The sequence below is a fragment of the Agelaius tricolor genome, unplaced genomic scaffold, assembly GCF_023055355.1.
Source record: "Agelaius tricolor isolate 1412-34295 unplaced genomic scaffold, bAgeTri1.0.p SCAF_23, whole genome shotgun sequence".
Lineage (NCBI taxonomy): Eukaryota > Metazoa > Chordata > Aves > Passeriformes > Icteridae > Agelaius > Agelaius tricolor.
In genome coordinates this window covers 10,124,154-10,149,276 of record NW_027269283.1, presented here as the reverse complement: position 1 = coordinate 10,149,276, position 25,123 = coordinate 10,124,154, and the positions used below count along the sequence as shown (strand labels likewise).

At 39.3% G+C, this 25,123-nt stretch overlaps 1 protein-coding gene across 3 annotated transcripts in view; it reads left to right on the top strand.

Annotated features, from left to right (window-relative positions):
• The window catches only part of PHACTR3 (phosphatase and actin regulator 3), a 100,180-nt gene that overhangs the window by 13,835 nt on the left and 61,222 nt on the right, over nucleotides 1–25,123 (top strand). Inside the window, exon 1 of one of the 3 annotated variants that reach the window (XM_071447076.1) lies at nucleotides 13,336–13,588. The exons of the other annotated variants lie outside the window; for them this stretch is intronic. The gene's annotated coding sequence lies outside the window, so the exon portion shown is untranslated. Of the gene's footprint in view, nucleotides 1–13,335; nucleotides 13,589–25,123 lie in introns of those variants that run through there. 3 annotated transcript variants of the gene reach the window in all.

The window sequence follows — 25,123 nt, the reverse complement described above, 5'->3', positions numbered from 1 at the left end:
GAATTTTAAAAATATGTGCCCAGATTTTTCTGCACTACAGCTATGGTCAGGCTCTAGGATAATCTCCAGGATGAGAGACAGTAGCTATCAGGTTTTAATTTTTCATTTTTTGCCACTGTTGCTAAAAAAAAACCCCAAACAATTGCAGCCTTAATTGGTGGAGGGAAGTGAGAAAAGGAGAGGTAAGGAGGGGATGGCAGCTATCACCTGTTTACCTTTGTATTTTATGTGTTTTCCTGTCAACATATTGTGTGGAAAGCACAACCCAAAGGTATCTGGATTTCTGACATTTTCTTTTTTCCATGGCTTATGCCACTACAAATCCATCAGGCCTGCAGTCACATCTCACAATAGCCTGGAGAGAGCTTACAAGAGGCCAACCTCGAGCACCAATTCTGCCCCTCACATCCATACAGAAGAGGCTGCTCAAACTTCAGCTATATTTAGAACTGAATTTCAGCTGATGCAATACCACTATAAGAGCTCCTTCTCCCAGAAAATGCAGAGCCAAATATTAAGGCATTTAGTCATGAAAAGAGATGAGAACAAAGCTTTTAGATCCAAGAGGATTTAAGTGTGGAACAGTCCTGTAGAAGTGCTTGGACAAATCTACTCTGGTGGTCCTTAAGAAGTGCTACAGAACCATCCTCATTTTCCAAAAAAGAATTTCCAAAATTACATTTACAGCTGTAATATTCCAGTCCTCCTCTCCTTGAAAAAGACTCCAGAAAACCCAACCCCACCCAAAGTTTGGTCACCTAAAAAAGAGAGAAACCAGGCAATTATGTATGTCTGTAACTAAGTTATTGCTAATGGGTTTATGCAGAAAGCGTTCAAATACTCAAATTAGAGCATTAAAAAAAGTGTTGAACAGCCCAAGCAGAACAGCCAAGGTTTAACAGGGCCCAGGTAACCCATCCTGATGGTGTGGCTGAGTCCTGATGGGAAGAACAATTTCACTGCTTTTGCATGGGGAATTCTTGTTCTATAAACAACAACCTCAGTTCCCCTGGGAATGTTGCAGTCATTTCAGAAAATAATGCAGCTTGCAGTTTGTTAGTTTGTGATATGCACTTTGTTTACTATACAAGAAGAGATTTAGAGAAATGGCTTGGGGTTTGAAATGGGATTTTTCAGCTATTCATAATTTTGAAGCTGATTTAACCATTCACCTGGAATTGTGATGCAGAGCAAGTAATTGCACAAGTTAATGGCAATTACAATAACTAACAGACATAATGAAGTGTTTTGCATATGCACTCATGGGATTTTTGTGCATGCAAATCATTTGTAGATTTTGTACAAAGTTTCTTCATTGTATGTAAAAGAACACTTTTATATGTTGTTGCCATGCCTATTTTATTTAGCAGATGATATGAAACTAAACATTCAAAGAACCAAGCACACAGCTACCACTGATATGTGTGTTGTAATTGACTGACTGCTTAACCAGATTGCATGAATAATGCTTATTTTTTTAATCAAAGGTTGATTCTTATGTGTGTGCTTAGTTCTTGGTAGATCAAGGGCTGTATTTTTTACTAGAAATACAAAAATTTTAACTGAACTTTGAGAAAATCCCTTTGGGCCAGAATCTGCTGGACTGCTCTTCTTCCTTTAGTTTTGTTTCATTATTTCAATGTTTCTTTTTAATTTTTTTGGGACTGAAAAGTCTGCTACTACAAGTCATTAAGGTTATTCACTGTTACTTGCTCCTGGTTTCTCCCCACCCAGTTCCTTTCCAGATGACCCAAGCAGAGTCCTCCAAGAGCCCAGGCTCTTTGCTTGGTGGAGTAAGGGTTTTTCTTTGTACATCTTTGCTTTTGGAAAATTCTGATGCGATTAGCCCTGAGCTCTCTGCATAACCAATTTCATCATGTAATGGAAAAAAAAGAAATGGCAAAGAATCCCTAAATTCAGGGAACCAGCTTGCACAGGAGGACAATCCAGAAGGCTGTAGCTCTATCAGTGGAATGGTTTGGCAGTTCTGTAATGCAGCCCAGACTTCTTCCAGGGAGCAGAATGACTCAGTGCAGAGGAGACAGAGCTAATGATGGCTGAAGAGCCCTAATGATGCGTGTTGTGTACAAACAAAGTACAAATCCATTATATTCTGCTTTCATTTTATTAATTGGTCATTCATTACCCAATGCACTGTCAATTAAGTGGCTCTAAAGAAATTCACGGTATCCTCCTGTTCCTTTTATTCATAATAAATATGTCAGTCTCTGATTAAATGCCTGAGTGGTTAGAACATGTTTAGAGGATATGACATTGTCTACCTCTTCACAGTATGACCCAAGGCTCTGATGACACAATTAAGGCACGCTCCAGCAGACAGAGCAGCTCCCCACAGTGAGTTTCCTCAGTGGGCTCATCCAAAGTCATAAGGGTTATGATTCAACCTAAAATCAGTCTCCAGGAGTGTCTCAATGTACACCCTGCAGGAGAGTCTCAGTGTGCTTATGGCTCAGGACTCACAGTCTCAGCCTGGGCTGGAGTGAAGCTCAAAGTGAAACCCAGGAGCAGCTACCCATGCTTAATAAAATCACCAATTCTTGTTTCAGAGCATTTGGAAACAGATGATGTTTAAATTCTGACAAGCAAGGTACCGAATAGTCATGTTAGTCTGGGAACACAGTCAAATGGTTCAATCTATTCTAATTTGGCTAATTTCTCCTAAAAATTATAGTGGTCTCTCCCATTTAACAAAATTAGGCAGCATCTGTGCAAAAGCAAGGTTTGAATAGCCAAGCATATGTTTTGCACACATGCTAATAAACTTAATTAAGAGTTGCACTCAGTCACAGAGTGAACTGACATAAGGTATTGGACTAGGACTGAGCAGTGCCACTTGTGTTTGGCTGCTGAGTGCAGACAATACACATTTCAAACACTGCAGAAATAATCCAGCACGTACAGGCTGGTGATGGTGACAGGAAAACTGTGACACAATCAAGGGAATATGCAGATAAAAAAATATGGAGGTGCAAATACATTACTCATCATGAACTATTTGCTCAGCTATAATGGATGTCATTGCATCTGACTAAATCAGTAAGGGCTGTGAAAGAAAATTTGGGTCATGCTACCACCTAATTAGTAACTACCAATCTTACTAAGCTTATTGCCTTCTCAACCAGGCAAAAACCCCCAGACTTTTGCCTCCAGTTCCCAGATGATAACTTTCAGATTGCATTTTATTTAACTGATTCTGACCTGAAACATGAACAGGTTTTGTCCTTCTCAAAAAATAGAGAAGCAGCTAAAAATGTGAATTGGAGAGAAAGTTCTTGCTTCTTTTTATAGTCACAGTTTGAATTTCATGCATGGCAGTAGCTCTAAGGCACTGAAGCTATTAGATCATTTTTAGTTCTACCTATTATATGAGCTGTTTTAGAAGAGAGGAAAACCTACTCAAATATATTTAAAGATAAAAGCAAAACATGAAACACAGCATTTTGAACGCATGCAGGCGGCTGCATCAATGGCATTCACGAGGCAAGTGCATTCTGAAACAATCACACAGAGCCTGGATTCACAGCCCAGAGCATTACATAAACTCTGGCAGCTTTAGTGGATGTGGCTGTTTCATCTCCAGAGCAGCACTGGGAGGTGGCAGTGACACGTCCCGGCCATGACAGGTCCCCTTTTCCTTTGTCACTGATTCACACCAGTCCCAACAATCAGTGCCAAGGGTGGCTTTACACCCAAACTGGGGACAGACCCTCAGTCCCTGCACCAAACTGGTACCAAACATAGTCAACCCCTGAGATCTCTGGATTTCCAACTGGTGGAAGATGATTCTCCAGTGGGATTGGGAGAGTTAACTCAAGCTGGGGAACTGGAGTATTCTCTCTCCTTATCTTTCACTTTCTCCCACATACACCCCCATTATCTTTAAAATGTTTTAACTGCTTCTACTGGGCAGAGGAGGAGAAGAGAGGCAGGGTAGGTTTTTGTTACAGTAATTACCTTGTTCTCTCCATTTTAATCAAGAGGGTAGGCCTATGTACCCTCACATTTGGGAAAGCAATCTTGAATTGCTGTTGAAGAACCAGCTGGGAAAAGTCATCCAGATGTGTATAATGAAACATAAACTAAATAGGGTGCATAAAAATCTCTAGGGTGTTGCCTTAGCAGAGGGCCATTCATAGAACACAGCCATGATCGTCACCTGAGGTTGCAAGCACTGCCATGTGCTGCCCTTTCTGTGCAGGTCTGGGGGAGTTGGACATCTTCCTGCAAATAATGCTTGTTAGAACAAGCTCCTGGGCAGTGGGAAATACTCATGAAAGAGTTGTGCAGCTGCTTGTTTTTATACACTAGAGGTGAAAGGTTTACCTAATGAAGAGATACAGAGTCTACCTGGGATTTTGTCTGTATTGTGCACCTTTTTCTATTCTATTTGTGCTTCCTTTTCTTTAAAAGAGATTTGGGGGTGCCTGGTGCTTTGCAGTGCTTTGAACACAGTGTGTAAGGGGAGTGTGGAATTCAGACTTTGGGAGGACCTGTGAAAGTCAACAGGAGATGGGTTTAGAAATAACCTGAGTGTTAACATTCTACTGCAAGGACTGCTTGTAATCCAGTATGGTATTCAATTTCTTCTTATGCTTTCATAACCAGGGAGTTTATGGGTTGTACACATTTTACAACCCATAAAATACTGACAAGTATTTTTAGCCAAAGGTATTTTTGATTCCAGATGCTCCCAGAGGATTGGAATTGGCCTTTTCCTTTAGTCTGATTCAATCTCTGGGCTGACTCAGCACAGTAATGATGTCTTCCTGAGAGACATCATTTACCTAAGTGACACATTTGTGAGACAAGAAAGGCAAATGTAGAGGGACTCTAGTGAGGATCAAAAGAGTCCATATCTTAAATTTCATCTTTCGTTACTACTACACAAGAATAGAAAGATACTTGTTCCCCATCCTCTGCACGACATGATTTTTTAGACACAAAGCCCTTCATTCTGTAGTAGAAAGATGCTAAAGCAGGTTTCTTGTTAAAAACTACTGTTCACTCTGTTTTTCTAATACAAGAACATCTGTGTTTTCCTGAGCAGAAGTTACACGGTGAAGTAATAACTGAAAAGATCTTTCTGTTTCATTGAAGGAAACAGTTGAAACTTCCATCAACATCAAAGGATCTCTTTCTGTACTCCTGGCCATTTTAATGGTTTTCTCTAGTAAATCTGAAGGCTGGAAGAGCAGTTGTCATGGGAACTGGCAACAGATGACTCAAGAAAACAAAATTAAATGTTGGCTTGATGTCAACAGCTAATCTAGTGCCCTGCCAACTGCAATCACAGCTAACATGAGCCTTGCCCAGCAAGCTGTGATTTGAAAGGAGTTGCAGCCAAAGATAGAGTTTCTCACCCCATGAACAGGAGAACATTTCAAAAACTTAAACTAATGAGGGGACCCAAGAACTTTGGAAACAGTGAAACTTAGAAAAACATGGTTTTTAATTGCTGAGTTCGAGCATTTACAGCCATAAATCAGAGTTTCTTCTTTGACATCAAAATTGTGATGTCAAATTAATTACCATTTCAAGATCTGTCTTAGCATTTTCAGAATCCATATGATTGATTTATGCTGGGACAGAGTCCAAAAATTGTTTCAAATTGTGGTTTTAGTGCATCTGTTATCTAGAAAATCCAATTCCTATTCTATAATCTATTTTGCAAAGAAACGTCTTTAAGTATATAATTTTTAGACATGGAATTTAAAGACTTTTTTCTAAGAAATCATATCTAGCTTCTTTTGTTTGTCATCAGTAGATTTTAAGGCCTAAAGTGCTACATTGAGGACTGTAATTCAGAGAATATATAAAAAATTGTCTTTTATATCCAGTGATGGAAAATACAGTCTTGCTTAAGAACAATCTGCTAATACTTGGCTCCTCCTAGTGACTGTTAATTTAGCCCATATGGAGTGTAACAGAAAATAGAACAGTCTTGAAATAAAATAAGAGCGTGTTTAGAGCTTGTTTACATAAACACAGCCTATGAAAATCCATGCAGGTTCGCTTACGAAAGTACAGTGGATTAATTAACTATTAAAATCTGTGTGGACACTCATGTTGAGAATTAAAGTGAGCTCAATTTAATTTAGCTTTATTCTGTTCCAAAGTAAATGAACCTAAATTGAATTAAGATTACTTTAATTCTAGGAGAGAGTATTCATGCAAATATACTGTGGTTTAATTAAGCTACTTCCAAGCACATGCACTTAGGTAAATTGGATTAGATTTTGTAAGCATTTCCATGTAAAAAAGCTTGTAGGATTCATGGAAAGGACAACTTTTGGGCTGAAATGTCTTTGTGTGCAGTGATGTATCAGTCTGGCCACTTAAGTAAACCTGCAGTGATTGATTTTTCTCTTTGTTCTGGGATCTCCCATGTGCATTTTTGCCATGTTCTCTCTAGTCTGTACACATCCCAGGTAACTTAATCAGGAAGATTTTCTAACCTTACTGCAGTTGGGGTTTTATGAAGAATATACCAAAATTGTCTACACCCACAACACCTCGAAGTTGTGGAAATTTTAGACTCCCAGGCCAGCTTTGTTATCAGTAGTAAATTGTCACAGAACTTGTTCAGAACCTATGACAACCTCTTCTCTAAATATTAAAGCTCTCATTAACTTGATACATAATTAATCCAGTAGGACCTCATTTGCCTTTTTACATGTCTAAAATATATTAAGATGCTTTCTGAATGAGCATCTCACACACATCTAGATCAGTTTAAGTCAGGAATAGATTAATCTCAATCTACCCAATGCATCTCCAGGTTTTCCATACTTGGAGGGAATAAAAATCAGCTAAGCCTACACAGAACCAATCTCTAGAGCCATCCATCCACTGAAGGAACTGAAAATGTGTGTCTGTCTCACTCTGCATGCATGGGACACACATTTTGGGGGGATGTAGCTGAGGGGCAGACAAGAAGTGGAGGGAGCAGTAGGTTTTTCAGGGGTCAGTGCCCTGCCCTGGTGGCTGAGTGTGTCCAGGGCATTGCTCACATGCTGCTGAATACTCCCAAAAAACCTCATTTGTGGCTGGCCTATCATGAAGCCAAGAGGGAGCTGTACTACAATATTATGTCTTTGGAGATTGTTCAATTTATGATCTTTGTTCAAGCTTGTGCCTAAAGGCAGGATTGAGCCCATATATTGTACATAAAGGGTTCAAAGAAAAGTACATGCAAGTGCAAGTGCTCAATTTTTCTGGCTTTTCTTCCACTGCAGCTGCATTGTGCACTGCTGAAAGTAAATAGTCTTACAAACAGTGATAAAAATGTGTTATCTCACATCTATTTGCATTATATTCCTCGTTGAGTGGCCTATAAAGAATGCAGAATGAATAAAATGAGAGAATGCAGTTAATGAATAAAATATAAGGTCTAGATTAAAAAAAAAAAATCTTCTCTATTTCTGTTCAACAAGTGTTGAGATTTCTCTGTGGTTTTGATGGGAGTTTTGACGTTTTTGTGCATCAGGGTCCTTTTCTATTGGCTGCTCATAGTCCTGAGCTGACCTTGGTGCTGAACACTGGTGTGGCCCTCCGTGGTCCACATTCCCTCATCCCTGGAGCTCCCAGGGCAAGAGATAGCTGTGAGTTTATATAAATAACATGTTGGGATATCCTACCCTTATTATTTGGTTAATGTAGAGCCAGTCTCAAATTTTTACAGCAGTTTTGGAGGGAGGCTGATGAAGAGAGGCCCAAAACAACAGTCCATGAAAGCATTACCAGACAGGAAAATCAACAATTCCTGACATGCTGATTTGGATCTGTGGGTATGGATAAAAACTTTATCCAGTTTTAATCCTCCAAGGAATGGAAATGTAGTTCTAAGTCCTGTGCCACCTACACTGTCCTCATATTCAGTTGTTTCATGATTTATCCCATACAGGAAGGACAGTCAGTGTTTTCAGCACTGACTAGAAACAAACTATGTACTTTTATGCAGTGCAGAAATTGCCTTCTCACTGATTATTCTCTGCAAAGACCATCACAACTTCAAGTGAAAAGGCAAGAGAGATTGTGAGGAATGCTCATAGAATGTGGGAAGTGATAAGAGAAAATCCTACAGGGATTACAGTTGAGTGCTACTGCTTTTTCACATCACTCTTTTCACTTTATTTTATGTTGGTTTGTGAAAAAGTGGTCATCCCTGTTTCAAATGATATGCTTTGTGTGACCAATGTTAGAAGCTACAAAAATCTTATTTTAACAAGTGAGAAGAGAAATACATGTTGTGTGTGGTGTTAGGTAATGTCCGTAAAGCTTCCCTTAAAAATTTCTTTAGTGCTCAAACTAGGAATTTCAATTGCAAATAGAGAAATTCATCCCAAGGAGTGGTGCTGGTTACCAACAACTGTTTCACTTTTGTAGTTTTTGTACAAAATGAACCTGATTTACTGTTTCTTGCTTTACCAAAGTTACTCTTGCACTCTAGAAGTGTGGATAATTTACAGACTTCTAAGCTTTTCCAGCTTTGGGCAAGTGGAATTTTCTACTGTGCTTCACTTTTTCGCCTGAAGGTCAAAAACATATTTGGGGCATCTGTAGAAATATTGGTAAATAATTGATGGATGTGGACGTGTATTTTATTTGTGGGGGTTACATAAGCAGATCACAGGATCACAGAGTGATTCAGGCTGGCAGGGATCACAGAAGATCATCCAGTCCAATACAAAGATTCTTTGCAAGGAAGAGTTTCTAGTTTCTCAGAGGATGCTGTGGTTGGAAAATAAACTGAATTTGTGAAGTTCTATCTTGTTACTGCAGGAACAAGGGTACAGCATGATGATATGTCTTTGTTCTGTCATATACCTTAAGAAGAGCTCTTATTCCTGTAGAAATCAGTGTTGGTGAAATAAAAACCCTAGTGCTGGGTCTTTCACTGCTTTTGGAGTAGTACTTAGGTGTAATCAGTTCAGGATCCCATTATCCATCCCTCACTCACAGGGCAGTGCTTTGCTCTGTGGTTAATCACACAATGGTCAACAGCAATAGAACTGATTTAGTGACCTGAGGAATCCTAGCAGGATCTGTGATTTGCATTAATTACACCCTCACCCTCACTCTGGAAATAGCTGTACCTGCTGTCACAGGGTGCCACAGTATATTTGCCTCAGTGCCATCTTCACCAGCTGATCATATTTCCCATCCACTGTATTCATTTACAGGAGTACAAACATGTATTGATAGAAAGCCCTCAAGTCCTGACCCTGGTGCACTTGGAATGATGCATTTAATCATTCATCACCTGCACTGATGAATCCAGCCTTAATGATTTTAATCATAGCTCAGCATTGCACTGAGTGGCTTCTGTTGGGAAAGCTCTGTGTTGGAATAATCACCTGAGAGCTCTGCAAAGCAGAAATGGCACTGCTGAGTCCCCTTGGCTACGTTAGGGCTCCAGACTCTCGCCTGGGCTTTTTATCCCTGACATCCCAACTTTAGGTAATCTCTTCCCTCTTGCCCTCACAGGAGCTCTACAAACCCACTGACAAAAGACAGAAATACCAACAGAAAATACATTTAAATGTCAGCCCTTCACCATTTCAGTGTTTCCCTCTTACAGTAATTTCTGGGCTTGGACAGGGTTTTATACAACTCAGTTGCATAACAACCTTTCAGTGAACCATTAAATTGCTTACACATACAACAAATTTCTGTGACAGATGATGAAAATAAAAATTGAAAAAAGGCCTTCTTGAGAAAATGAAAGGAACTTATTGCCACATTTAAAACCCCCAAATATCCTAATTAAGATGGAGCAAGACACACAGTGATAGTAGCATGTGAATTTTCTAGCTTTTAAGTATAATTGTTAGTACATTATAAAGGTACTTCCAGGAATATATTGGAATCTCTGGTCTCTCTTTTTCTACTTAATGTAACATTAATTTCAAGTCAGCAAAGGTTGCAAATATTAATTACTGCAGTAGTAACAAAGTTCTCCAAACATTTTAAGTGTATTCAAGTGAAAAAGACTTTAAAATAAGAGAGATTTTTTCTTTGGGTTCATGACAACAAGAGAACAAATGCCTCATTCTACAGTATATCTAAATCTAATCTTAAAGTTTTTGCTTTAAAGAGTAGCTGTTTCCAATTTTTATGATTGTGCCTCTTCTATAGGTATTCATTAAGTCTCATAGAAAAAAAAGTCTCAAAACTGAATCCAAACAAAATTCATGAGTATTTAAGAAATACTGAATGTTGTAGTCCTAATTTCACCTAATTTAAAACCTTTTAAGAAGGATTCCTCAAATGCCAATTTTTCTTCATTGTAAGTGTCTCAGAGAGTCTTCTGATTCTATTTGAAGAGTTCTAAAATTAGCACTCAGCATTCTAATGCACAGACAGATTTTTCTCATTATCATCTTTTTCTTGGAAAACAGGATTCAAAAGAAACAGAAAATCCATCTTGGAATTCCAAGAGGTGACCTACCCCATTTGCACCCAGTGACCCCTTCCTCAGTGAGGAAACAAGATTTTCAATGGCCACATGCTCTGTGTGCCAGGTTCGTGCTCTGTCAACTGCCCAAGCCATTACCTGGTAACTCTGACAATTTAATCTCTTTTTACTGGAAGACTTTTAAAGAAGTTGCACAGTAAGGCACTGGAAGATGGAATGTTGGCCAGCTTCAGTGAAAGGAGTCACAATTTATTACCAGCAAAGACTGTCTTATATTTTAGCTCTAATTCAAGGATCTATGAATCTCATAAATAAATGAATGTCTTCTAACACAGAAATACATTGGCAGCTGAAATATAAACTATTATCCAAAGCTACTGCCACATTCACAGAATTTTACATGAGACATTTGGGATGCTTTATGAACTTCACATACTTGAAGCGTGTTTGCTAAGAAAATCTTGACTAAAACCTAGTTCTTCTTAAGAAATGGAGAATTCCATTCCATGGAGAATACAAAGTGGATGAATGAAGCTGAGATTCTAAAAGAGATGCTTTAAAAGGGCCTGTATTCACTGTAGAGATGATTTATTCCTGCAGTGCAAGTACCCAGAGGTGCTTCATATCTGGAAGTGTAAAAATGAGAGTCCTGAGTCTCATGCAGAAAGGGAAGATTAAGTCTGAGTCCTGTTAAGGAGGCAAAATTTTATTTATGGCATTGAAAAATCTGAAGTTAAGCCATTCTAGGCTTTTGGGGAATTTTTCCCATCAGCAAGAATACAAAGCATCAGCTTCCTCAAGATATTTATTCATTTGTTTTCCTGTATCCAAAGTTTCTTCTTGCCTTGGCTGCTGCAGTGGCTGTGACACAGCTCCTGCATTGGGTAACTTCTCTAGGCCTGATGATTCATAGCAACTTCTGCACCAGGATAGATTTGTTTATTTTTCACTTGCATTTAAGAAGCTTTTCCCAGATTTTTAAACTTGTGTGCCTAAATTTCAAGTATTTAGAAGCTTAGCAAACATGGGTTTAAAACTCAAAGAAGCCTGTTTGGTATAAGGCATCTCCATGACAAATGAATCCTATTAATCTTGTAAAGACTAAGTTCTTGAATTTAAGCACATGTTTGGGAACTTTGCTTTAAGACTCTTTAATTTTTAATAGAGAATTTGCCTAATAGTTTTATTTACTTTTGAAGATAGATCTTCGTTGGTCATAGCTTTTTCCAGAACTTCAGTAATCAGAAGGAAATGATTTCTGTGCACAGAATGGTGAGAGATGGATATTGTATTTTTTTTAAACTAACTGCCACTGAAATTAATTAAAAGACTCCCAATGATAATAAGTTGTTGAAACAGTACTTCATTAAACTTATTCCCTAAAGCACCCCTTAGGGAATAAACAATGGGCTGTCCACTGAAGTCCTATTTATGACTGAAAGCTCTGTTTTACATATGTTCATTGAATTAAACCAAATCAATTTTATATTATCCACATGATTAGTGCACTTTTTTCAGAAGAAGCAATTTACCTGAGCTGCAGTGGATCCTTTAGTCACTGCCTAAACTATTCTGGAAAATAAACGTGGGTGGTTGGAGATGATGCATAAGAAGACTCAATAAGAGAAAAAAACTGTTAATATCTATTTCCTGAGGAAAAAAGGATTGTGATTTACTTTAAATTTATAAGACTTTATAAAAAATGCATTTAGATTTTCTCCCTGGGTTTTGGCAGTTCTCTAGTCTATGCTCAGGGCTCCAAAGTGGAATTGTTTGCCAGACTCTTTCAGGAATTATATGATTGAATATCTACAGAAACAGACAGTGCTCAGTTTACTTGAAAAATATTTTCTTTAAGAAGAGAAGAAAATTAACTTTGGAACATGGGTTTAATTTCCAGCATTTCAGTGTACTACAGATGTAATGAAATAGTGCTCATTAGTAAAAACAAGGTATTACTGAACAGTCAGTGAAATCTCAACAAAGAGCTGTGAATATTGATTAAAGTGTACGAGAATTCCTGTACCAGTGATTTTAGGCCAGTTCTGTACAGACACCTTGCAAGCAAGGACCTTCTAAACCACTTTGTTTTTCACTTGGATCTCATTTTCTGCATCATTGGCACAGAATTCTTGCACAGAACAGTCATTGTGGTTTTAAGTCTGCTGTTGCCTTCGTGCAGGAAAGCCAGTATTTTTTAAATATAGACGGTAATAATATGTTCCCACTGACAAAATAATGTAGAAAACCATTCTGAAATATGGCTCTCTGGAAGCTGAGAGCAATGCAGCTGTTCACTGAGTCCTCTCCTGTTTCTTTTAAATCCAGAGCATCTGCCTTCCCAAACACTTCAACATTAAGTCTCCCTAATGAAGGCATTTAGGATTGCAGGAAGGAAAAACTGTTTTCCTGCATTCTGGGAACTATCACTAAGACTGGGTGGGGAATAATATGAAATGTAAATATTCTAGAAAAAAATAGTAAGGGAAGAGGCCAGGACAGGCTTTCACAACTGTAATTTGGGCTGGAATCTTTTCAAGCAGTGCTGGAGCAGTTTGCTGACAGTGCTACAAGACAAAATTGTCTTGGGGAAAGGAATCACAGGTTTGATGTGGTAGCTGACCGAAAGTTACGCTGGGGTTGGAGGCATTTTAATGGCCAGAACATCCCTGGTGTGTTTGTTTCTGGTGTTACACCAAGTCTAGAGCTCTGCTCCAGCATTTCCAGTGAAATGTGCTGGTTAAACAGCACACTTTCTCTGCTGTGGGAGAGAAAAAGAGAAACTTTTGCAACAAAGAGAAGTTGATTTGCAGATTTTCTTCTGGTTCTGCATTTAGAGAGCTGAGCCCAGTTCTGAGCATTCCGTGGGCTTGCACAGTTGCACACAGTCACCATTAATGGTCCCAGTGCCTGTCAGTGCAGACATGCTTTCTGTGGTTAAAGCAGGAAATGCATTCATCTGTTTTACATAATATACACAGACCTGGAGAGAGCCCAAAGGGTCCATCCTCGTGTTTCTGTGCAACTTGAAAGAGAAAGTGAAGGAGTTTCAAGGGAGAGCAGTAACTGAGGGTGGAAGGAAATATCCCTTTTCTTCCTCGGATTGAGCTGCTGCCTTCTGTGAGCTCCGAGCAACAGCAGCTCTTGGAGGTGAGTAGCAAGGGATAAAAGGAATGAATAGAAAGATGGATAAATATTTCCTTCCTGCTATAGATGCCTTATTTTCCTTAACTGATCTGTTTGCTGGGAGTTTTAGCTGAGGTGAGTGGGCATTAAAGCTTCGGATGTTTGAAATGTATTTCTGCGGCTCTGTATTGAGGGAATGCTGTGGGCTTTTAACATGAAGGAATTAGGATTTCTTGGATCTTTTGCTTGTGATAAAATATGCAAGAATGTGTTATTTCTGTGATCATTAGGAATAGAGGAAAAAAATTCCATTGGCTCTCTTTTACCTAAACAAGTAGAATTATTCTTTCATTCTTAGGGCTCTGAAAATCATCCGTTCCATAACCAGGAATGTTTTCCTCCCAAACTGGGAGCTGGGGATGGTGCTGGCAGATCAATTGCATAACTGTTACATGTGCTGATTTCAGGATCAATAGATACACTTTTCCAACGGGGAGAGGGATTTATGTCTGCAGTTACATTGCAGAGAAGCTGGAGGGAATGGGGGCAGGAAACAAGGAATTTTTCTTACTGCAAGTGCCACAGTACTTTTGAGTTTAGGATGTGTTGGATAGCTCATTTTTTTCTTCTTAGCACTGATAGAAAAAGAGCTTTGCTAAAAAAAAAAATCCAACAGTGCAAGAAAATTTCTGTCTGTGAAACCTCTAAATCTGGTCAGGTAATCTAACAGTTGTCCAGCAAGCCTCTGATTGCATTTTGCTGTAGTTTGAAGATGCAGAATGTTTTTATGCTGCCTAGTACTTAAGATATTGATGTATATTCATTTTCAAACAGTTGAAAAAACCAGGAAAGAAATGTATTCTTTTCTAGAACATGAACTTTTTCAGTCATGTATATAAACCAACATATAGGAGCATTCAGGAGATGTTTTTCCCCTGTAAATTTGGATCTGCATTATGATTAAAGTGCCTGGTGAAATTAAATTCACATACTTAAAAAGAAGCTATCAATTCCCTTCCTCTCTCACTCTTCCTACACATTATTCATCTGGTATGTGAAAAGCTGTTCTGTGGCTTCCACATAAAAGCAAAGGGAAAAGAAAGCCAGGGATGATTTTGTTAAATAACGATTATTTTCGGGATCCTTCTAAAGCACAAAACAAAATGTTCTCCAGATACAGTGAAAAAATATATGTAATTTCAGATAATCACATGTTATATACCAGAAAGCTGCTATGTTAAAAGCACATTATGAAGATTTTAAAAGCAGACACTAAAAACTTAGGAAGTGCCAGAATTATGGTTGCCTCTACAAATTTCACTTGGTTTCTTGTGCATATGCATTGTGATGCAGCCTTAAAGTGCACATCACAAACATTTTTTTCCAGTAATCTGTGAGGGCAGAAGTTATTAATATATTCAGAAGCTTTTATGTAGTGCCTGTCACTACAGCACCTGCTGCACAAAAGCTCTGAGCAGTGTGGGGCTGGAGTGTCCACCTCACAGACTGGAGGGGTGTGCAGAGCAGCAGAGAGAGATTTGAAGATGCTGATTTTGACTGCCTCACTTGAGATGTGTACCTCTGGTTTTCCAGACCCATTAGATAAGGCAGCTCTTTGCATGCTTAGAGAATAATGTCTTACTCAATTCTGTTGTGGATTCTCAACAACCTGAAGATTTACATGTCAGCTGTGCTGTGAAGATGAGCACCTTGTTTAAATGATTTACTCTTTCCCCCCTGGCAGTCTGGCAGGAGAAAGAAACAGATCTCCAGGGCCTTCTCCACTTCCTTTTTCCACAGTTCCCTGACCCATCCACAACTTTTGCAGCCAAGCCATCATACAATTTCTCAGGGAATGACTGTAGAATATTGTATAAGATTATGTAGCCAACAGCAGCCATGTGAGAGCTCTGGTAAAGACTTCAGAATATCAATTAAAACAGCCCCAGACCTTCTGCCACAGAGTTCAGCACCAGGGTTTTGTCAGCAGAGCTGCTGCAGGGAGTTACAGGTGACAAACTGACCCAAAGGTGGAACCTTCACCAGCACCTATCAGGTATTTCCCAAGAGAGAAACAGTGTCTGAAATCTTGGATTCCATTGGAGCCTCTGGAGGACAGTGTGCTGTGAATTCAACTTGTTTCATTACCTTCAGATCTCTCCAGCTGAATTTTGTCTCTTTTGAAATTTTCTTCCTCTCTTTTATATTTCTAATCCTACACTTAACCATTCCAAGGCACGATTTTTCTTCTCTTAATTCTAAGTCTGGGATAGAGTTTTAGGATGTGCTTTGTAGGCCAAACCAATCAAGAAGTTGTTCTGCCTTTAGCTATTTGTTTCCTTTCCCACTTGTAGTCCATCATCCTCAGTTTTGCCCACTCAGTATTTTCTGAGGCAATGCTGTGAAATGTAGCATTGAAATAACCCAGGTTACTTCCTTAAAAAAGAAGTTAAATAATGCACATTAAAGGGTTAAGGAGATTTTCAGTGTTTCTTTTTAAAGTGAGCCTAGAAAGAATATTTTAATCTCCATTGAAATGAACAGTATGGTTTTTTGCCATTAGATTTTTAGTATTAGTCAATAGATTGAATCTGTAATGTGTAATTTCTAGTAGTGGTAGCCTTCATAACATAATAATCAATGATGGCTATGCTGTAAGCATTAAATGTTGGACATAAGAGCATGCTATGAGTGCTGCATGATTATTGATATTATGAGTGGGTAAATTATACTTGATTAATTTATGGAGCTCTAATCTTGTCCAGCACCAAGCCCTTGTTTCTGCTGGAAATTTGGCACTATTTTGCAATTATAAGGCAGCCCTGAGCTGACAGAATGTGATTTATGCAGTTTTTAATGGGTTGAAAAGGAGCTGATTTATGGGTTGCATTGTGGTATTTGTTTCAGCATGGTCTTAGTAAGAAGTGCCCAGTACAACTTCAGACTTGTGTGACTGGAGCACTTTCCCTCACTCTCCTGGTGGTGTTTGAGGTGAACAAACCTCAAATGAAAACAAGTAAAGGATTTCCAGTTCTGCATTAGTGTTTTCCTGCTCTGTGGTTTTGACCTGAACACTCAACAGACTCGTGTGGTAAAGGGAGAGTGGAGCACAAAGCTGTTGGGAGGAGAAATCTGCTTTCCTGGGGAAATGGGAATGTTTTCCTTAATGAATGGCCATCAAATGGAATCTGATTAAGCACAGAAGTTATGAAAATCCCAAAGGCCTGTATGGTGAACAGAATTAGATTCCTGTTTGATTTGTAGCAGACACTCTACCTTTGCATTGCATTGCAGTTTGATTTTTCTTTTTCTAATCTCAGAAAGGGATGTCTGGGAGAGGTAACTTTGCATGGTAGGATATTTTCCATCTTTTTTGGCACTTTACAATAAAGGTTCTCACTAAAGCAGCTGTAGGGAACCTTAGTGAATAGTGAAACTTCCTAAAATAAATTAGATGAATGACTGATCTGATTTACACATTTCCTGCTGTGACCAGAGAACTTTCTCATTGTTTCCAAGCATTGAAAAAAAATTCTATTCAAACATATTTTTTTTAAAAGTTATGGAATTTTTCATGGCACAAGAATTTTTGTTAATATATCTAGTGTTTATGAAAGCACTTTCCTTTGATTTATATTGTTTAACTTATTTTTTACTGGAGAGTTCTGTGGCAGATCCTCAGTTGATATAATCCGTAATAGATCAACTGATTTCATAAGAGCTGGAAGGATTTATAACACTGATACTGGATCTGCCCTTGAAAAGTTATTTTCCAAAGTGCTTGGTTGTCTGTGGTTGGAAAAGATTTTGTGGTTAGAGAACTGGATTAAGGAAAGGATCTGTTGTTCTCAGTTCTTCAAAACTTCGGAAAATTCATTAAAATCTATGCTGTAGTCTGTCTTGTAAAGCTGGGCTAACCTTCTTTAGAATATTTAAATTGCAATCTCTTCAAAAAAAGATTCTTGTTTATCAATTATTTTCTTGGTTGTTTTTCCATCTTATTTTTTGGAATTGTTAAATAGCTCCAAAAATACTCTAAACCTGCCCTGCAGCTTTTACACCAACAGTTTTTGAATTCTAAGTTGGAAAAAATCCTGAAAAATTCTTCTTTGGCAGGACTGTAGAGCCCATCACTGTGGGTGAGCCTGAGCCATTTACAAATAGGGGCTGGTTTGCTGTGAGCAGTGATCACACAATAATCATGTTATGACAGAGATCTAAAACAAGAATGAAGATGTCAGAGCTACCTAGCAGCAAATGTAAATTTAATCTTAAGATAAAAGGATATCAAATATACCCAAGTGGCTTTTTGCCAGAGATGCTAATTAGAAAAAGCTGGATTATGCAAAGCCATTTGTTCCAAATGGCTCTTCAGGGATCAGGTTAAGGAGGAGTTTCCCCTGTGTGGTTTGGTCTTGTTTACAGAGGTTGTTAATATTTGCAAAACCATCTCAGTGAAAAAAAAAAACCATGTCAAGTGAATAAAAGAGACTTAAATGGAACTTCGGAATTTTCAAGTTTCAGTGAAAAAAAAGATTATGAGGAAAAGCTGTAAATTGCAGATAGTATCAGTGGTAGAAGGTTCCCCTCTTACAGCCTGGATCCTTTTCTCTTTGAGACAAGAGGGATGAATAATTTTGGACATAGTAAACAATTGCTCTACCCAACAGCAGTTTCAGGACCCAAAGAAATGAATTCTGGATTTCATCTCAAGTGGTGCTTGGGGCTCACCTCAAAAGGTTTGAAGGAGTAAGAGCCAAAATACAGTTTTATTTTTTGGGGGGGAATAGGAGGCCCAGTGCATCCAGGTGCTTAATTTCTAGGAAAGGGCCCATGTAAAAATGAGGGGATCAGGAAAAAAAGAAAACCCTAAAATAAACAGACCAGAAAGGAAGATGCCTACAAGATGACTTTAAGTTGATAAAAACTATGTTTGAAACCAAGGTGAAAAACTATGCCCATAACTCAAGATAAAACTGTCATAAACCACAATAAGTGGCAATGGAAAAATTAAGGAGATACTGCAGGGAGAATGTTGGTATTCAAAAATTAAAGTTTGCCAGGATGGATGGAGCAGGACCACCTCAGAAACTCTGGGCATATTTCTCCTTCCCCCTCCTGAGCCCTGAAATGGTGCTCCTGTCACAGGGAAGGATCCTCCTGCCAAAGCCACTGCCAGGAATGTCCTCTCTATTAAACACACATCCATCCATTATCCCAAGACTCCAGAGGACATTGTGAGTGGTAATCATACCTTTCAAAGTAAATTAAATTCCTTGTATCCCTTTTACTCAAAGAGGATAAATGAAACCCAGAGGGAAGGGAAAGGTTGCTCAAGGCCAACAGGCAAGTCAGTGGTAGGGCTGTACAAAGAAAAAAATCAACAGATCTTCCAGGTTTGGGGTATCTTGACTCATGCACAAGACATTCTTTATGAAAAGTGACACAAGAAATGTAAATAGTGTCCAGTTTATCAATATCTGCCTGAAGTAAACCACACTGAAGCATAAATACCATAAAACTTGGGGTTGAATCCTGAGCTGACAACACTGGCTGTGTGAGAAGCTCTCTAAAATAATATCTAATTAATCATGAATTTGCTATTGTGCAGCCAGTGGAAATGTATCAGTTTATAAATAGTGTACATAGATCTCCCTGGCTGCATGACAGGATTACTGCTGTGAAATTTTTGCAAATCTTTGAAATCCTGCAAAAGGAGGCATCATCAGGCAGCAGAGGAAGGGATAACAAAGAGAGGAGGAGCCTGGGGAGAGGCAGAAATACAGGACTGGCCCTGTTAGCAGAAAGCTGAATTTTAACCTGCAAATACAGGTTTAAAAACTGCAAATGTGATACTCCATTATTTAAATATGTGGTAGCACAGTCCCTCCTCTGACTGTGCTACCTTCAAAGATGTTTCAGTTTTAATAGATTATGTGACATTTAAAAATCCAACTGTGGAGAGAGTTGCTAATATATTTAGACTGGGGAGCTTCATTTTGGTCATCTCTGCCTCCAGCTTCCTCTTAAAACATTTAATGGACCTTCATTCCTCTTGGCTTCTCTGAAGTGGGGACTTTAATTTATTTATGCTGATGAGGAACTTTTCAATATCCTCTTCCCTCCTGTCATTACAGAGAAGAGAGCAACCATTTTTAAAGGAAACTGTTTTTTATCTAGAACATGCAAAATTAAAAAGATACTGGAAAATGCAGCATAATTCAGGCTCACAGCACTCTCGAGACCTAGTTAAAGAATACCTGTTAATGGATTAATTTTTCATGCTCCACATATGCAGAGAAATGTATTTCAGGGAATATATAGCCTAAAATATAAAATCAATTTAAGAAGTTACATGATGAAATGGTAGAAGCTGATGAAAGCACTGATTTGTTTGAGTATCCCATGATTTGTTAATTGTACAGCAAATTCCTGACCCTTGTGCAGTGGCTGAAGAGGAAAATGCCTCACGTGGCTGATCTGCCAGTTACTGGAATATTTAATTCAGCCAGCTCTCCCTCAACCTTCTGCTTCTGCTTAATCTGTTTTGTATCATTTGGCTACCAAGTATTCCTTTAGAATATTCCTTTAGGTTATTCCACATGAAGGATGGCTCTCTCCCTCCTGTCTTCCACTGAGGCTGCTTGTGCCAACTTTGTGCACCAAATTCCTTCAGATTTATTCCCTGGTCTTTCCTTGTTCTTTAATTCTTTCTATAAAAAGTTAATCTCCCTCCCCCAAAAATCTTAAGATTTTCTTAGAAGTCATGTAACTTAAATTAAACCATGGGCTATTGAGCCCTTATGACTCACTTTACCAAGCTCTGCTGAATAACCACGTGGGCCAGAAAATTTAATTTATTTCTATTGTCTATCTGCAAAATCTATTAATGCTCTTCAAGAAGAAATAAGCTCTGTCACTCACAGAAAACTGAGCTATCAGACCCTAATGTTATTTTTGCAGCACTATATTTTTTGCCAAAATTAGATCTCAGTCTCTTGCAAGATTCTCCAGACATGATCACCAGGCACCACTTCCTCAGCAGCACTTGGCAAGATGGACAAACACATCCAAGTATCAAAATTTCAGAATGTAAATTTCTGATTTTCACTTTGGGGGAATAAGCCTTGAAAATTTGATGCACATGCACTCTGCTGGTTCAAAAACCAGATGGCCAAGGGGATCCATCCCTTTTTCTTGCCCCTCTCCTACTTAAAATAAAAAAAGAACAGGGGAATATATGCAATTTTCAAGGGGATGTAATTCACACCCCTGGCAATGGTAATAAAGCCAAAGGACTGTTTCTCTCCCTGTGTCTGCAAGTCAAAAATCTTCTCCCTTGTTTTCAGTGCCAGACAAATAAAACTGGGCCTATTTTATGGCACAGGCTCAGTGCCCCATGGAGACTTTACACCTGCACTGCTGCTGGAAGTCAGCTAAAAACACTGCCCAGATTAGAGAAAAGCAGCAGGATCCTCTCACCTCTCCCTTTACTCCAGATAATGAGAATTTCTTCCATTTTTTCTTATTTTGTTCTTATCTGGAAGATGAAAGATAGGTGAAAATTCCTTTTCAATTCAGGATTTAACAATCATCTGAAAGGTGATAAATGCAATAATCCAGAGAAATTAGTGCAGTGAAACCCAATTAAAATGGGAGAGGACTGTGGTGATCTGCAAATCCAGAGGAGGCAATTTATGCCAAATGACACATCAGATTATTTTCTTCTGAGCATAAAATTGCACAGCAGCTTCCCAAATACCATTATCAATGCCAGTTACTGTTATTTGCACATGTATCAAGACACAAATATATCTTCATTCCATAACTGCTGAAACACTGTCTGATGCTTATCCCACTGAGCTACTTTGTTTGGGAGTAGTTAATGATTTTTCATTCAGAATTCATAATAGAAAGTGACACACCCCTGAATGACTTTTAGATTTTTATGGACCACAGATAGGTGGCTACTACAGAAATTCCCCACAGTTCACCTGTATCCTGGTCTTCAGAGTTCTCACTTCTCTCTCAGGTGGGAATGGAGCTGGATTCATAAGCAAACCATGAAACAGCTCTTCCCCCACTCTGAAAGACAGAGCCCGGTTTGAGAGGGGGGAAAATCCCTGGAAATTTGCATTAAACATTGCTGAAGATTCAAAATAGCATTTCAAAGATGCTTGTGAAATCCTTGGAATGAAATATTGAACAAGGGTTTAAAAATGAACTCTGATTATTCAAAGTAAGCAGCATAGAAAGAAAATTTGTATTGTAAGAAGAGAAATGAAATGTTTACTTTTTATATGTCTGCTCATTAAAAATGTGATTAAATTGATAAGGTGAGATAAGGAGACCAGGTGTCACGTATCTCACTGAAGAAAGCCAGTCAGCATCAGATTTGACTTCAAACTAAATTCCCCTGTAACTGTGCATCCTGGCAGGGCTTGGTTTTATTACATGTCCTGCTAGAAACTGTTACCTTGCTGGATTTGTAGGAAGTAGCTGCTGGTGCCGTCCCTCATTAGCCTCTGCTCTCATTTCCTCCAAAGATTAATGGATTTTGGGGAGAGTCATGGCAAGGATTTGTGCTGGTGCAGTGAGGTCTGGCTGTGGAGGCTGAGCCCTGTGAAGTTTCCTCTGTTTGCACAGAATGTCCAGGAGGGGATGAAGAACTGAGCCTGCAGGAAGGTGTGGACAGGCAATCTCTGCCTCTGCTTGTGCAGCTGAGTGGATCCACATCACAACAGCCCAAACCCACAGCCATTATATGATTCATACCTCCAGCTGTGGCAGCAAGATCTCAAATTAGGTCTAAATATGCACATCCTTCGTGTACAGCTGCACGCTGCAATCATTGAAAATATTTTTCTGTGCAGTCATTCTGCACAGCATTCAGGTTTGGTTAAAAAACCCAAAACAGCTACATTATCCATGTGTGCACCCTCAGACCTCACAAACTGTGAATTCTACCATGTTCAGAGCAAGGACAGGAGAGCTCTGGGGAACTTCCCCAGCCTGTGACCAGTCAGAAATTGCTGGGCTCTAGGATTTAGCTCAAGAAGCTAAAAGGCAGAGTTCTGGAGCAACATTCAGAGATGAGGTTTCTCTTTCCAGCACTGGATAAACCTGACTCAGGTCCCACTACACATTTTAGCTTTCTTCCTCTGTAAAGCACTTGGGTATATAATTACAAAACAGGATTATGTAAGACTCAGCTGTTATGTTGAAGTAACAACTGGAAAACATGACACTAATACATGATACTAAGCTACTTCATGTGGGCTTTTTATTCTTAATGACTGTAGAGTGCCCAGGTTAGTTTGTAAAACAAGATGTCAAGGACCACTTTAATTTAAAATTTGTGTCTTCAAGCCTCAAGTGGCTTTGCAGTTGCCATGATAAAATTTATTTACTGAGTGCCAAAGAGCATCATGGAAGAAGAGAGTTGTTTTCCTTCTTAAATGGTCAAAACATAAGTTAAACCTGCCTTTAGGCTAGCTCAGCATAGCCTGAAGCCATCCTGGAATGGTTTCAACAAATAAGAAAAGTTGGCAATTTGGAACACAAACATTTGGGTTTTTTCAGCTGGCTTTGCCAGTTTTGGCTTGGGAGATGTCAAAGCTTTTCACTTTTAATGTTGCCTAAATACAAAGTAGCACTGCCCTTCTCCCCTTGCCCTTCTGCCAGCTCTGGGGGCCAGGGGTGGAGAAACAGGGAAAAAAAAAAAAAGAAGAAAAAAAAGAATCAGAGGGAAGAAAAGCCAGGAGGGATGAGGAGACCTGAAGAACCCTTTAATGGAGCTGCAGTTAACTCTTGTTTACAGCCCTTTCACTGTGCATTTAGGCACTGGAGCATTATAAATATGACTGTGTAAGACAGTGCTGTAATAGATGCCAAAATCTAATTCTAACTCTTGCCTTATCTTGTTTTATTTGAAAATCATCATGCATGCTGCTCAGATGAATGAGATACATTATTGAGGAGGGGTTAGGAGCAGCCTGGCTGAGCGAGGCAGGCTGAGCACTGGGGAGCTGGGTTGGGTTTACAAAATCTCTGGTGCTGAATGTGCCCCTCTAAAATCAAGCTCCCAAACCCTCTCCCACTCTGACCTCCATGAGAAGCAGCTATTTTGTAACCAAGTCCATATTATCAGCAGACTCTGTGATGGATTTTTTTTGATTTTCAACATGTAGTTACATAATATAATGTGTAATGCTGCGTGCATAGCCATATTCAGTATGGACATATTATACAGATATAGACTACAGAGTAGCTACTGAATTGTGCTGCATAAGCCAAGAAGAGCAAACATGAGGGCAGGGCATCTCTTCTGCCCTGGAAACAGAGATGTTCTTCATCCCCCCCTGCAGCTGTGAAAATCCTCTCCTCTCTGCTCTTGAGGCAGGAGCTGCTGGTGAGGGTTGAGGTCACTGAGCACAGTGGAGTGCACAGGGGCTGGAGCCACCATGGGTGTCTCGTTTTTGCCACCCCAAGCTCAGGGCTGAGATGTTCCCTGAGTTTCCCATCACCTACTGGCACTGCCAGGCACTGCCATCCTACGAGAGGCTGGTGTTGACACCAGGTCTGTGCACGAGGGCTTTTAACAGCAGGACAGGTTTCCTGCAGAGCAGGCATGGGCTAATGACCATATTTCTGTCAAAGCAGCCAGAGCTGTGTTACACTTTATGCCAGCTCTGTGCTTTATGCCAGACTGATGCCAACTGGGGGATGACAGACAATTCTTGATACAGCACAAAGTGCAAGTGGTGCAGAGAAATGATACCTGATCCAGCAAAAAGCCTGCAGGAACAGTGTGGACTAAGCAATGTATTTTAAACAATCTGAGAGGGCAGAATGAATTTCTATTGGATCTGCACTTTGGACCATTGGAATTGTGGTCATTTTGATCTGTTACTGAATGCCCTAAAACTCAATTTATTGGATACCAGCCCAAGAGTCTGTAAACCAAGACCTGCTTGATGTGTCTGTATCTTCTAAGGGAAGAAAATATAAATTCTTGTGGAAGAAAAGTTGTGTTAGGGGGTCTGAGCTGCTGTATCTAATCCCATGCCATGCATACATCATGGAAATACATAATTCCTCCCATCCAGCAGCCTGCAAATGGGGAATGCTGCTTAGCTCTCCATTTTAGAGCTCACAGCCATGCAGATGCTGCAGAGATAGAACTGGGTTTGGGTTACTCAGAGATCTTTAGCACAGAGTTCACTTTACAAATCCTTTGCCTCCATTTCCTTATTAAAGCAATAACAACATCCACAGAAGTATTTTATTTTCAGCTTTAAGCCTTCTGTTCAGGTTTCTGTGTTTATTGTGAGTCACATGTTTTGGGCAACACACCCCTGTGTTTTTGTGAATGTGATCTCTGCATGATCCCACCAGGAATGCACAAGACACATAACTCATAACTCCAGAGTGAATCCCTAGAATGGCACCTGGCTGCAGAGTCAGCATGTGAAGAAAATTACCAAGTCCTAGCACATGTCAAGGAAGTAAAGCCTAATGGATCAGGTGCCTGGAAGCAGGATATGAGCTATTGAGTAT